The sequence below is a fragment of the Plecotus auritus genome (assembly GCF_963455305.1).
Source record: "Plecotus auritus genome assembly, chromosome: 1".
In the NCBI taxonomy this organism is placed as follows: domain Eukaryota; kingdom Metazoa; phylum Chordata; class Mammalia; order Chiroptera; family Vespertilionidae; genus Plecotus; species Plecotus auritus.
Genome location: NC_137770.1, coordinates 49,714,480 through 49,727,757, shown reverse-complemented (window position 1 = coordinate 49,727,757; position 13,278 = coordinate 49,714,480). Strand labels below are relative to the sequence as shown.

General features: G+C 42.7%; 1 pseudogene across 1 annotated transcript; it reads left to right on the top strand.

Annotated features, from left to right (window-relative positions):
* The first annotated feature begins 9,104 nt into the window (after positions 1–9,104).
* Positions 9,105–11,922, top strand: LOC308233611 (myosin regulatory light chain 12B-like; annotated as a pseudogene). Its single transcript has 2 exons — positions 9,105–9,222; positions 11,574–11,922. The product of its transcript is annotated as a myosin regulatory light chain 12B-like (transcript).
* The last annotated feature ends 1,356 nt before the right edge of the window (positions 11,923–13,278 follow it).

The window sequence follows — 13,278 nt, the reverse complement described above, 5'->3', positions numbered from 1 at the left end:
CCTTGCTGTAATGCAAGAGGCTACCCCATTTTCTCTTGCCCACTCCTCCCATGCTTTGCGTCATCAAAATGCTGCTGCCTTACGCAAACAATTCCGTATTTCTAAGGAGCAAGCTCGTCAAATTGTTAAGCAGTGCTCTCAGTGTGTAATTCATTGCCCTGTACAATCGTTGGGGGTTAATCCTAGGGGTCTTAAACCTAATCAAATTTGGCAAATGGATGTCACCCACATACCGGAATTTGGTAAGCATAGATGGGTACATGTTAATGTAGATACCTGCTCCCGCTTTATCTTTGCGACTTTCCAAACGGGAGAGAGTGCCAAGCATGTAATTAATTATTGCCTAGCTGTCTTTGTGGTACTAGGTCCTCCCTTAGAGCTAAAGACAGACAATGGACCTGCATACACTAGTTCTGCTTTTCAACATTTTTGTCAGCAATATTAAATTTGTCATAAAACTGGTATCCCTTACAACCCTCAAGGTCAAGCAATAGTGGAAAGAGCAAATCGTACTCTTAAAATGCAATTACTAAAACAGAAAGGGGGAGACGGATGTTATGTGTCACCTCAAAACAAACACAGTCATGTTCTTTATACTTTAAATTTTTTGAATTGTGATGCAGAGGGTCATACAGCAGCCGAAAGGCATCGGGCCTCCTGGACAATAGCCTCCGCGGGGTTAGCCTGAAGGAAGGATGCACAAACTGGACAATGGTTTGGACCAGATCCAGTAATGATGTATGTGGGGAAGAGGTTGTGTTTGTATCTTTCCAGAAGGAGCAGCTCAGCCAGTTTGGGTGTCAGAGTTTACGTACGTCACCACAATGGACCCAGAGAAGCTCCTTGTCCCATCGTTCAAAAGACTAAGAGTTACCCCGATGACAGCAAAGCGGAAAAGGAAGATGACGAAGGCTATACAAAAGACCGAGATGCCAACGTGGCGTCAGCTGAAGAAGTTAACTACTGAGGCCCAGCAGATGGCAGAAAAGCAAGAAGTGGAAGCTACTCCCTCAATCATGTTTCTGGCCATGCTAGCATTGGTTAGCTGCTATTCTTCTGCAAACTCTTGCGCAGCCAAGTCCGAGGACTCTTGAGTAAATCAGCAAAAGAAACTTCCACTTAGTAGAAAAATGTTACTGTAGTTTGATTTCTCTATTATTGTAGTGTTGCATTGGCATTGTTTTATTAATAACCATGTCTGGGTTTTACATTGGCATTGTTTTGTTATTGGGTTTTGCATTGGCATTGTTTTGTTAATATTTTAATAGTCAGAACTTTTTTCTTGATGTTTAAGTTTTACTTCCATTATTAGTAGCTTAAAATTAAAAGAAGGGCGAGATGTAGGGAGCGGTCATAGGGTTAAGCCTTGGACTGACCTGCTGGCAAAGCCACAAACAAGTCCCAGCTTAGAGGGCACAGCCCTCTTAGCATAATTAAGCTTGATCTTGTGACTGCTCCCTAGATCTTTCCTGGGTAGCTAATGGGCTGTGGGAGGTGCAGCAAGTGCTGCCAAAACAAGTGAAACTTATAAGAACATTGTAAATTACCTTGTTTACCTCTGACTATAAAATAAAGCACCAGCTTGCAGTCTGGATCTGTTCTGTGGTCTCAGTCACGCACAGAAGATCCACCTAGACCCAGCTTATTCTCTTTGTCTGTCTTTTCTTCATCCTTCGCTGGCCCTCCCTCAGGCTCGTGGAACCCTTGGCTGTGCTGGTGCAGCACAACCTTGGTGGAAAAATTCTAATGAATCTGGGAGCTCATGGTTGCTAGACAATTGGAGTTAAGTTCAATAAATAATGCTACTGGTCTTGGAGGCAGAAGATGGTTCTGAAGGTTACAACTTAGAAAAGAAGTTGGCAGGTGGTGGGAGGCTGGAAGAAGGGGCATCCCTAGGTCTGTTCAGCTCAAACACTATTGAAGCAAGAGAAAGATCAGCAGGACCACTGAGTGCACTGCCGAGATACTAGTGTTTTAAAAGATAGCAGACAGCCCAGGCAGTGTGGTTCAGTGGTTGAGCGTTGACCCATAACCAGAAGGTCACGATTCGATTCCCGGTCAGGGCACGTGCCAGGGTTGTGCGCTTGATAACCAGTAGGGGGCATGCATGAGGCAGCTGATCAATGATTCTCTCTCATCATTGATGTTTCTCTCTTGCCCTCTCCTTTTCTCTCTGAAATCAATAAAAAAATATATGTATCTCTTTGAGTTCTGGGTTCAAATCTTCTGTGTTCTTAGCTTGTAACGCAAGGAGAGATGCTTAAACTATACCTCTTTTTACACAGCTGTAAGAGGGGCTAATAATGCCATGGTGTTGTTATGATAGGTAAGGTGGGTGGGGCCATGGGTGGAAGGAAGGAGTCATTTACCAGTGTCCTCAATCAACAAAACTGGCCACAAGTATCTGGAAGAGGCAGGGGAGGCCCGGGGGATGGATAACCTTTGCACATCCTATGTTGTCTATTGTTGTAGTTGCATTAAGATCTCTCATTTACAAGCAGTTCCTTTTACTTTTTCAATAGAATCTTTCACTTTAATTCTAAAAGGCAAAGACTATCAATTTGTTTTTGCAGATGAGAAAACAGAGACCCAAAGAAAAGAAATTAATTGCCCCAAAATGTTACACTGAGGAGTTAACAGAGGAGAGAACAATGATCTTGTTGGTCAGGGGCCAAGAGTTCCTCTGACCAGGCTGCAGGAAAGTCCTCAAACTAGCATGTGTGCAAAAAGCCTCTTCTCAGTTCTGTACCCTTCACATCTTCAATCAGCCATTAGTGTGATGTCTGTCTCGGCATTGACCTACTCACAAAAACGGGTAGTGAACTTGCTTTCTGGAAGGCAGCAACTGTAATCTTTGCCATCAGAGAATCCTATACTTGGCTCCCATATGACTGTGAAGAAATGCTTTTGTCTTGCTATCTCATCCTTTCTCTGGCTGAGTCTATAAATGCTTGCTACTCTGGCACTGAGATATTTCAGCAGCTCTGGGCTTTACTCTAATCTTTGCACATCCATTTGCCTGTATCTTCATGCCTATAATTACTTAATTGCTTTCTTTTAATGCCTGTAAATAAGAGCTCTGTTATCCGAGAAAAGATCAGGAAAAACAAAACCACGAAACTAAAACACAGGAAAACCATTTTCCATCTTGTGGTGCACAACCGCGCCCCCTGTTGACAAAGGCATGCCAGTTTAAAAGCACAAAAAGAAATTCACAACTTTATTGAGGTGTAATTGATGTACCATAAATTGCACGATTTAAAGTGTACAATTTGATGAGTTCTAACGCGTGTTTGTGCCTGTGAAACCACCGCAGTCAAGATAATGAACATTTCCATCACAGACTGCTTCCCCATTTTAGAGTCGAACAGGGTGAGCTCTCCCAGTTCAAAACTATATGGTGGTACTGGCCCCTGCAGGCCCACCTTTATTCCAATCTCTATTCCCCATTTGACCTCTTCATGGCTTTTCCTCCTTTCCAGTTACAGCATTCCTCTTTCTGTTTAAGGCCAACTCCTTTCCTGGTGCTCTGGTTTTCACCCCCTCACCCCTTATCAGGGTACTTCCATATGGAGCAAGCATCCCCTTTCCCTGCTGAATCATCCACTTCTTATCTACAGGCTCTCTCTCTCTCTCTCTCTCTTTTTAAATCCTCTCATGAGGGTATTTTTCCCATTGACTTTTAGAGAGAGTGGAAGGGAGGAAGGGAAGGGGAGGGAGAGAGAGATCGATGTGTCTTTTTTTTTTAAAGGTTTTTATTGATTTTAGAGAGAGGAAAGGAGAGGGATAGAGAGATAGAAACGTCAATTGGCTGCCTCCTGCACACCCACTACTGGAGATTGAGCCCACACTCATGTGCCCTGACTGGGAATCAAACCAGCCACTCTTGGTTGAGTCGGCACTCAACCACTGAGCCACACCAGCCAGGCTCTACAGGCTCTTTTCCATCTTAAAAATAAACAAAAACAGCCCTAGCTGGTTTGGCTCAGTGGATAGAGCGTCAGCCTATGGACTAAAGGGTCCCGGGTTCGATTCTGGTCAGGGGCACATGCCTGGGTTGCGGGCTTGATCCCCAGTAGGGGGCGAGAGGGAAGCAGCCGATTAATGATTCTCTCTCATCATTGATGTTTCTCTCTCTCTCTCCCTCTGCCTTCCTCTCTGAAATCAATAAAAATATATTTAAAAAAAACCAAAAAAACAAAAAATTAAATACCTGTTCCTGCCTCCCATTCCTTTCTTTAGTCATACATTGCTGTGTGTCCTGTCTTCTTGTCATGACCAAACTTCCAGAAATAGTTGTCCAAAGTTGCTCTCTCCACTTCCTCACTTCTCCTCTCTCTTAAGCCATTCCCCTGGCCCCACCACACAGACACTATTTTTGATCAGGTCTCTTACTAACCTCCCTGTGTTGCATCCAGTGGACGGGTCTAGTCTCAGAACTTATCATACTGGGACACAGTTGACCACTCTATCCTTTACAAAATAGCTTAGCTTGGTTGTTTTTACAAAAGTAATTGATGCTTTTTTTTTTTTTAAGAGTCAAACAATAAATAAAAGCATTAGGAGGCTCCACTCATCCTGTCTCACTGCTACAGATGGAGCCACTGCTGCAGGAACACTCAGCTGATAGACAGCACGGAGCAGCCTCAGGAAGTCCCAGAAATTAGTCGCTGAAGATTTCTAATTTGGGGGAAATCCTAGTTGCTCTATTATAGACACCATAGAAGCCAAGAAATTGTCATAAACAAACACACAAACAGAGAAGGGCCTGCATTCAGCAACTCTTAGACTCCTGTCCTAACAGTTGAGTTAAAAAAAAAAATTATTGATTGATTTTAGAGAGGAAGGAGGAGAGAAAGAGAGGTATCAATATTTTTTCACTTTTTAAAAAATCCTCACCCAAGGACATGCTTATTGATTTTTAGAGAGAGGGGAAGGGTCAGGGGAGAGAGAGAGGGAGGGAGAGAGAAACATCAATGTGGGAGATTGGTTGCCTCCCATATGTGCCCTGACCAGGCATCAAACCTGCAACCTAGGTATGTGCCCTGAACGGGAATCAAACCCACAACCTTTTAGTGCATGGGATGATGCTCCAACCAACAGAGCCACCAGGCCAGAACTGTTGTTCCACTTATTTACACATTCATTTATTGATTCTTATATGTGCCCTGAGGAGGGATTGAACTCGAAACCTGGGCGTATGGGGGACAACTCTTTAACCAACTGAGCTACCCAGCCAGGGCAAGAGTTGCTTTAACTACTGTCCTAGAGATGGCTGGTTCTACTTGACTAGTCCCTGTTGGTCTCAGTAGGCAGGAAACCTGCCTGGGCAGGACTTTCCTAATAGCCACCCATTGTGTTCCCCTTCCTAAAGCTTATACTTGGGAGAATGACAGAAATGAAGCATAGGCTGACCCAGTGGCTTTAAAGGGGTATAGGTTTTTAGACACATACTAGTACACAAAAATAGTGTTCTCACAACCAATGTTTTTACTTAAAATAAAGTACAAAACAGGAAATAAAAATCATCCCCCAAATTCCACCATCCGGCAGGGGTCCTCAAACTGCGGCCCGCGGGCCACATTCGGCCCCCCGAGGACATTTATCTGGCTCGCCAGGTGCCGCTGCCTGTCCTGCTTAGCAGCCAACTCATTCCGGGCCGCAGTGCGCATAGGAATTTGTTCATAGTTTTTTTTTAAACTATAGTCCGGCCCTCCAACGGTCTGAGGGACAGTGAACTGGCCCTCTGTTTAAAAAGTTTGAGGACCCCTGAGCAAGAGCCATAACAATTTTGGTGAGCATCCTTTAGACATCTCTATGCAGTATATACACATAAAATTGTATGTATAGTTTCACATACATGAGATCATGACTTACATGTTCTTCTGTAATGACTTTTTTCACTCAGAATGTACTGAATGGATAGCCAAGCCAATAACTATAGACTAACACTGTGATTGCTAATGTTTGTCATCTATGCAGGATATTTATAAACCATGTTTTACTCAACCAGTCTCCTATTGTTGAGCATTAAGTTGTTTGCTTTTTTTTGCACCATAAACACACAATGATAAACATCCTGAGCTCAGGTTTTTGATTTTGTGCAATTTTCTCCTCAGGCTACTCTCTAGAGTGGATTAGCTCAATACAATGGAATGAATGCTTTACATTTTGATACAATTAGGCTAATTTCCTTCCAGAAATGTTATACCAATTTATTTCCCAGGATAGCTTTGCCCCATTATCACCAATATTAGGCTTTATTAATTTCTGATTTTAGATGTGGCTTTTTATAGACTGATTCCATTTGTTTGATTAATTTGAGTATTTTTCTTTCATTAAGCTCATCTCATTCACATTTATTATTTTAATTATTAGGTATAGTTTTAGTTCTGTAATCTTTTGTTTTCTATTTTTATGCTTCCTTGGCATATCTTCATTTTTACTGTCTTTCAGTAGATTCTCTGTGTTTTCTTTGGATTTTTTTCTTTCTGATAATTTTGAGGATATTTTGCCTGCTTTTAGTTCTATAAGTGGGCATTAGAACCTTTCATTAGCTACTTAGATATGTCTTTCTCAAACAGTACAGTACTTACTACTCTCTAATAATAGGTAATCTTTATTGTATGTTTACCTTGCCCTCATAACAACCCTATGATAATGTGTTTTCTTTCTTTCCTCCCACTAGTCCATATCTCCAGGCCTAAATCATCTAATCTGAGTGCTATGTGTACCCTAAAAATTCTTTTGGAAAGAAAAATCAACCCTGGTTGGGCCTGAGCTCAAAGATCTCCCCCTGTCCAATTGGGCAATGATGATTATTTCTGTCCTTTCCTCGACTGACAGTATACCAAAGGCATTATTTTGTAACTAGTCTGAGCTGCTCCAGTATAGGCTGCACTTTCACATAGGTAATCTCGTTGGGTCCTCAGAGTAAGCCTGTAAAAAAAACCTCTCATCTCCCACGTTAATGACAAGAAAACAGGTTTAAAGAAAGCGTGTGTGGCCTGGTGGCGCGGCTCAGTGTTGAGCATTGACCTATGAACCAGGAAGTCATGGTTTGATTCCTGGTCAGGTTGCAGCCTCCATCCCCAATCTGGGGCGTGCAGGAGGCAGCCGATCAGATTCTCTCTCATCATTGATGTTTCTATCTCTCCTTCTCCCTTCCTCTCTGAAATCAATAAAAATATTAAAAAAAAAAAAAAAAAGAATGTGCGTGATTTGTCTTTGTGACTAAGTACTCTTAGTACTCTGTGGGAGCACTCAGCCAGTGTCCTTTAACTGATAGCCACATTAAAAAAAAAAAGAGTAAAACAGTCAACATCAAGACAACCCAAAACACCAAATTGAAATTCTTTAGGCCCTTGCCCAAGAATACACTTTTAACTGGATGCTATTTAACTCTTATCTCTCTGTTAAAAGAAGTTATATTTATGAAAATTGCTTGAAGTTTATAGAAGTCCATCCATCTCTCTAGATTTGTAAAAGGGATTGCTCGAATTTTATGCAGGATGTTAATAACATTATATGAAAGTATGGTCAACTAAGGAGGTAAAACACTGAGTTAAAGTTGCTACCAGAAAGTGCTCAAAGAGTTGCTTTTTAAAAAAATATATTTGTATTGATTTCAGAGAGGAAGACAGAGGGGAGAGAGAAATAGAAATATCAATGATGAGAGAGAATCACTGATCAGCTACCTCTTGCAGGCCCCACACTGGAGATCAAGCCTGCAACCCAGGCATGTGCACTTGCCTGAAATCAAACCCGGGACCCTTCAGTCCACAGGCCAACACTCTATCCACTGAGCCAAACAAGCTAGGGCAAGAATTGCTTTTAACAGGCCAGTGTGCACTATCTATACTAATAAAAGGGTAATATACAAATTGGTCACGATGCCCTCACAGCAGGCTGCGTGGGGTGACAAGGCCAGCAGGGGGGTTAGTGAGGGACGACCAAACAACTGAGCAGCAGGCTGTGTGGCACGACCGGGCTGGCAGGGGGGTTAGCGAAGGACAACCAAATGACTAAGTGGCAGGCTGCGTGGGGCGACCAGGCCGGCAGGGGGGCCAGTGAGGGGTGACCAGGCTGGTAGAGGGGGCAGTGAGGGGTGACCAGGCCAGCAGGGGGGGAAGTTGAGGGCAACCAGGCCAGTGGGGGGGGGGTTGGGGGCAACCAGACCGGCATGGGGGGGGCAGTTGGGGGTGACCAGGCTGGCGGGGGGGGGGGGGTAGTTAGGGGCAATCAGGCTGGCAGGCAGAGGTGGTTAGGGGTGATCAGGCTGGCGGGGGGGGGGGCAGTTAGGGGCGATCAGGCAGGCAGTCAGGTGAGCAGTTAGGAGCCAGCAGTCCCAGATTGTGAGAGGGATGTCTGACTGCCGGTTTTGGCCCAAATCCCGGGGATTGGGCCGAAACCGGCAGTCGGACACCCCCCAAGGGGTCCCAGATTGAAGAGGATGCAGGCTAGGCTGAGGGGACCCCCAGCCCTGTGCATGAATTTCGTGCACCAGGCCTCTAGTGAATGTATAAGAAGAGATCACATGCAAACTTATTTGACTTCTATTAATGTCTGATAGGATACTAGACAGTGATGGTTGGGAAAACCATTTCCATCAAAACCCCAACTAATTATTAATGGAAGAAAAAATAAATTCAGGTTTGCCAAGTATAAAGCAAGTTTTTGAGAGAAATAAAAAACATTCCATTTATTTGCTTTCAAAATTAAGAACAAAAAACATAAACTATTTGAGTGAGAAGGTAAGCCAGTGTTTATTGGCCACTTACTCATGTTGGCTGTTTCACATACTTTATCTCAGGTAATCCTGACAAGTCTGGCATAGGCTTCTTTGCCCCACTTCACAGGTAAGGAAATGGAATCTTAGAGGGGTTGATAATTTGTTCAAGGTCCACAGTACTTGGAAGTGAGAAACTAGGACTTGAATTCCTGTCTGTGTGACCTGAAACCTGTACTCTTTCTTCTATATCATTTTTCAAATAAATAATTTTTTCAAGGTTTTTCAGGTCATGGCACAGCCCACCGCTTCATAGGAGTTACTCGTTGTCTCATGGGGGGGCAGCCTGGGTTCTGTGGCGAATTAAACGGCCACCATGTCCAGCAAAAGCAAAGACCACAACACCAAGAAGCACCCCCAGCAGGCAACATCTAATGTGCTTGTCATGTTTGACCAGTCATAGATTCAGGAGTTTAAAAAGGCCTTCAGATTTTGTGGAGGAGAAACGTAAATACCTGAACTTCTGCCTTGCACAACAACTTCAAAACTACAAGTAAAAGACAAAACGAACATCATCCAAAACCACAGCAAGGCTGGCTGAGTGGAAATTCTACAACTAGAAGGAAAGAGAAAAGCACACTAAGACTCAGAGGAGCTGCGGAAGTAAAGGCAGAGGTATGGAGGCGCGAGCGCGGAGAGGGCTGGCAACTGAATACGCAGCTGTCTTTTTCAACTGGGAGGGATACAAAAGCTCCCAACTGCTCTGAACTCCAGTTCCGGGTGAGACTCTGGGGACCCAGACTCACACGGGGAGACACTGGACTGTCTGGCAGCAGGTGGAACTTGAGAGCGGCTTTTTCTCAGAGGTGCTTGCAGTGATTACTGAGGGACATTGAGACCTGGGGCCTCTTAGGGCAGGGCTGACGGGAAGCCATTGCTGCTTGCTCCGCCCTGAGACCCCGCCCCATCCAAGCTGTGCACAGAGGCTTTTGCATATGAATGGCCTGGTCCTTTGAAATCTAAACTTACCTAACAAATTGCAGCAGAATCAGTGAGACCCAGAACATCCAAAAGAAGGCTCAAGGACCCACAGCAGCTTGCATTGCTTCCCATCTGGTCCTCATCTGGGCACCTCCAAAACCCAAACAAAGAAGAGGAATCTGCAGATCTCTCCGCAGCTCCTGCTGGGTGGCCTCAGGCAGAGGCTAAATTAGCACCTCCTTGGAGATCCAAGAGCCAGTGTACCCAGTGTTCAGAGTGGGACCATCCAGATTACAACTCCTCAGATCCATAAGGGACACACTCAGGGGGCAGACTCAGTGAGCACCAAAGCCCTACTGAAGCAAGTCTTGCCTCATAAGGGTGTCTCCAGCACAGAAGTTCTCCCATCATATACACAGCTGATCCTCACAGCCAGTTGGCCTGGAGGTCAATTCCTCCCAGTGATACCAACAACAATCAAGGCTTAACTACAACAAGACTGTGCACACAGCCCACAAAGGGATGCACCAAGAGTGTCCACCTCAGATAACTGGAGAGGCTGAGCCATTGGGCCCTATAGGACACCTAGCACACAAAGCCACTCTATCAACACAGGGAAGCAACCAAAATGCAGAGACAAAGAAACAGATCACAAATGAAAGAAATGGAGGAAAGCAAATGACTGGATATAGAGTTCAAAACCATGGCTATAAGGTTTTTCAAGAATTTCCTAGAAAAGGCCGATAAATTTAGTGAGACCCTCGAGGATATGAAAAAGGACCAACTAGAAATTAAGCATACACTGACTGAAATAAAAAATAATATACAGAGATCCAACAGCAGACTAGAAGATCGTAAGAATCAAGTCAAAGATTTGAAATACAAAGAAGCAAAAAACACCCAACCAGTAAAGCAAAAAGAAAAAAGAATCCAAAAATATGAAGATAGTGTAAAAAGCCTCTGGGACAACTTCAAGCGTACCAACATCAGAATTATGGGGGTGCCAGAAGAAGAGAGAGAGCAAGATACTGAAAACCTATTGGAAGAAATAATGACAGAAAACTTCCCACACCTGGTGAAAGAAATAGACTTACAAGTCCAGGAAGTGCAGAGAACCTCAAACAAGAGGAATCCAAATAGGACCACACCAAGACACATCATAATTAAAATGCCAAGAGCAAAAGACAAAGAGAGAATATTAAAAGCAGCAACAGAAAAACAGTTAGTTACTTACAAGGGAGCACCCATATGACTGTCAGCTGATTTCTCAACAGAAACTATGCAGGCCAGATGGGAGTGGCAAGAAATATTCAAAGTGATGAATAGCAAGAATCTACAACCAAGATTACTCTACCCAGCAAAGCTATCATTCAGAATTGAAGGTCAGATAAAGAGCTTCATAGATAAGAAAAAGCTAAAGGAGTTCATCACTGCCAAACCAGTATTATGTGAAAAGCTGAAAGGTATTCTGTAAGAAGAGGAAGAAGAAGAAAAAGGTAAAGATAAAAATTATGAACAACAAATACATACCTATCAACAAGTGAATCTAAAAATCAAGTGAATAAAAAATCTGATGAACAGAATAATCTGGTGAATATAATAGAGTCAGGGGCATAGAAAGGGAGTGGACTGACAATTCTCAGGGGAAAGGGGTGTGGGGGGTGCGGGAAGAGACTGGACAAAAATCATACACCTATGGATGAGGACAGTGGGGGGAGGGGGTTGTAAGGGCAGAGGGTGGGGTGGGAACCGGGTGGGGGGGAGCTATGGGGGGAAAAAAGAGGAACAATTGTAATAATCTGAACAATAAAGATTTATTAAAAAAAAAAAAAAGAGGCCTTCAACATGATAGATTAGAACCGAGGTTTCATTGACAAGGAAGTTTGCATGATATGCTTGCTCCTCTAGGGAAGAATCCATCGGACTTCAGGGCCTGTACATTTCACCATGTTCTTCATGATGTTTGTGAGAAGTTAAATGGCACAAATCCTGGAGATGTCATCAGCAATGCTTTTGTTTGCTTTGATGAAGAAGCAACTGGCACCATTCAGGAAGATTATCTGAGAGAGCTGCTGACAGGGATGGGAGGTAGGTTTACAGACAAGTAAATGGAGGAACTGTACAGAGAAGCACCCATTGACAAAAACGGAAGTTTCAATTACATTGAGTTCATAAGTATTTTTAAACATGGAGCTAAAGATAAAGATGATTGAAAGAACTTTAGCTAAAACTGTCTAATTACTTTGTCTTACTCTGTATTATTTCCTGACACATCCCCCATCGTCATAGACAGAACTGTTGCACACAACTTCGTTTCTTTCACAGTTTTGCCTCATTGTTTTGATGTATTTATTATTCTAGACCTTTCTGCCACTTAGCACTTATATAATCAGAATGGGGATGGGTCTGTAAATTGTGTTGAAAAAGAGATTACAAATAAAAATCAACAAATATGGAAAAAATAAAAATGTTTTTCAATATTGGAAAGTTAAGGGAAAGAAATAGACAATAAGAAAGAAAATGAGAGGAGAGACAGAAAAAAAAAAGCAAAAAAGGGAAAAGCAGAAAGAGGAACCAAGAAAGAAAGCCTTGTTGATTTGTCTTAAGATAGAGACATGAAATATACAAAGAAAGGCACAGAAATAGATATGTATTTTTTATAATTCAAACACAATTTCTAGAATTTTACACACAGAGAGATACACAGAAGCTGATGTTTACACAAAGATATCCATCCCTCTTTTAAAAATGTAGGCCTTTAGAAAAAAAAATGGAGGCCTTTACGAGTGGCAAGAAATATTCAAAGTGATGAAAAGCAAGGACCTACAACCAAGGTTACCCAGCCAAGTGCTCATTTAGAATCGAATGATATATTAAGAGCTTCCCAGACAAGAAAAGGATAAAAGAGTTCATCACCACCAACACTGTTTTACATGAAATGTTAAAGCAGCCCGGCTTGTGTGGCTCAATGGTTGAGCATCAACCCATGAACCAAGAGATCACTGATTTGATTCCAGCAGCTGACTGATGTTTCTATCTCTATTCCTCTCTAAAATAAAACATTTTTAAAAAAATGTTAAAGGGTCTTCTTTAAGAAAAAAGAAGAAAAAAAAGATTAAAAAATATGAACAATAAAATGATAATAAATACATATCTATCAATAATTGAATCTAAAAACAAAATAGCCCTAGCTGGTTTGGCTGTTGATAGAGTGTCATCCTGTGGACTGAAGGGTCCTGGGTTCGATTCTGATCAAAGGCACATGCCCGGGTTGCAGGCTTGATCCCGAGTAGGGAGCATGTAGGAGGCAGCCAATCAATGATTCTCTCTCATTATTGATGTTTCTCTCTCTCTCGTCCTCTCCCTTCCTCGCTGAAATCAATAAAAATATATTTAAAAAATTTTTTTAAAAATAAATGAACAAGCAGAACAGAGATGGACTCATAGATATAGAGAATATTTTGAAGGTTGCCAGATGAGAGGGAAGTTGGGGGGAATGGGTAAAAAAGGTGAAGGGATTAAGAAGTACAATTGGTTGTTACAGAATAGTCATGGGGATGTAAAGTACA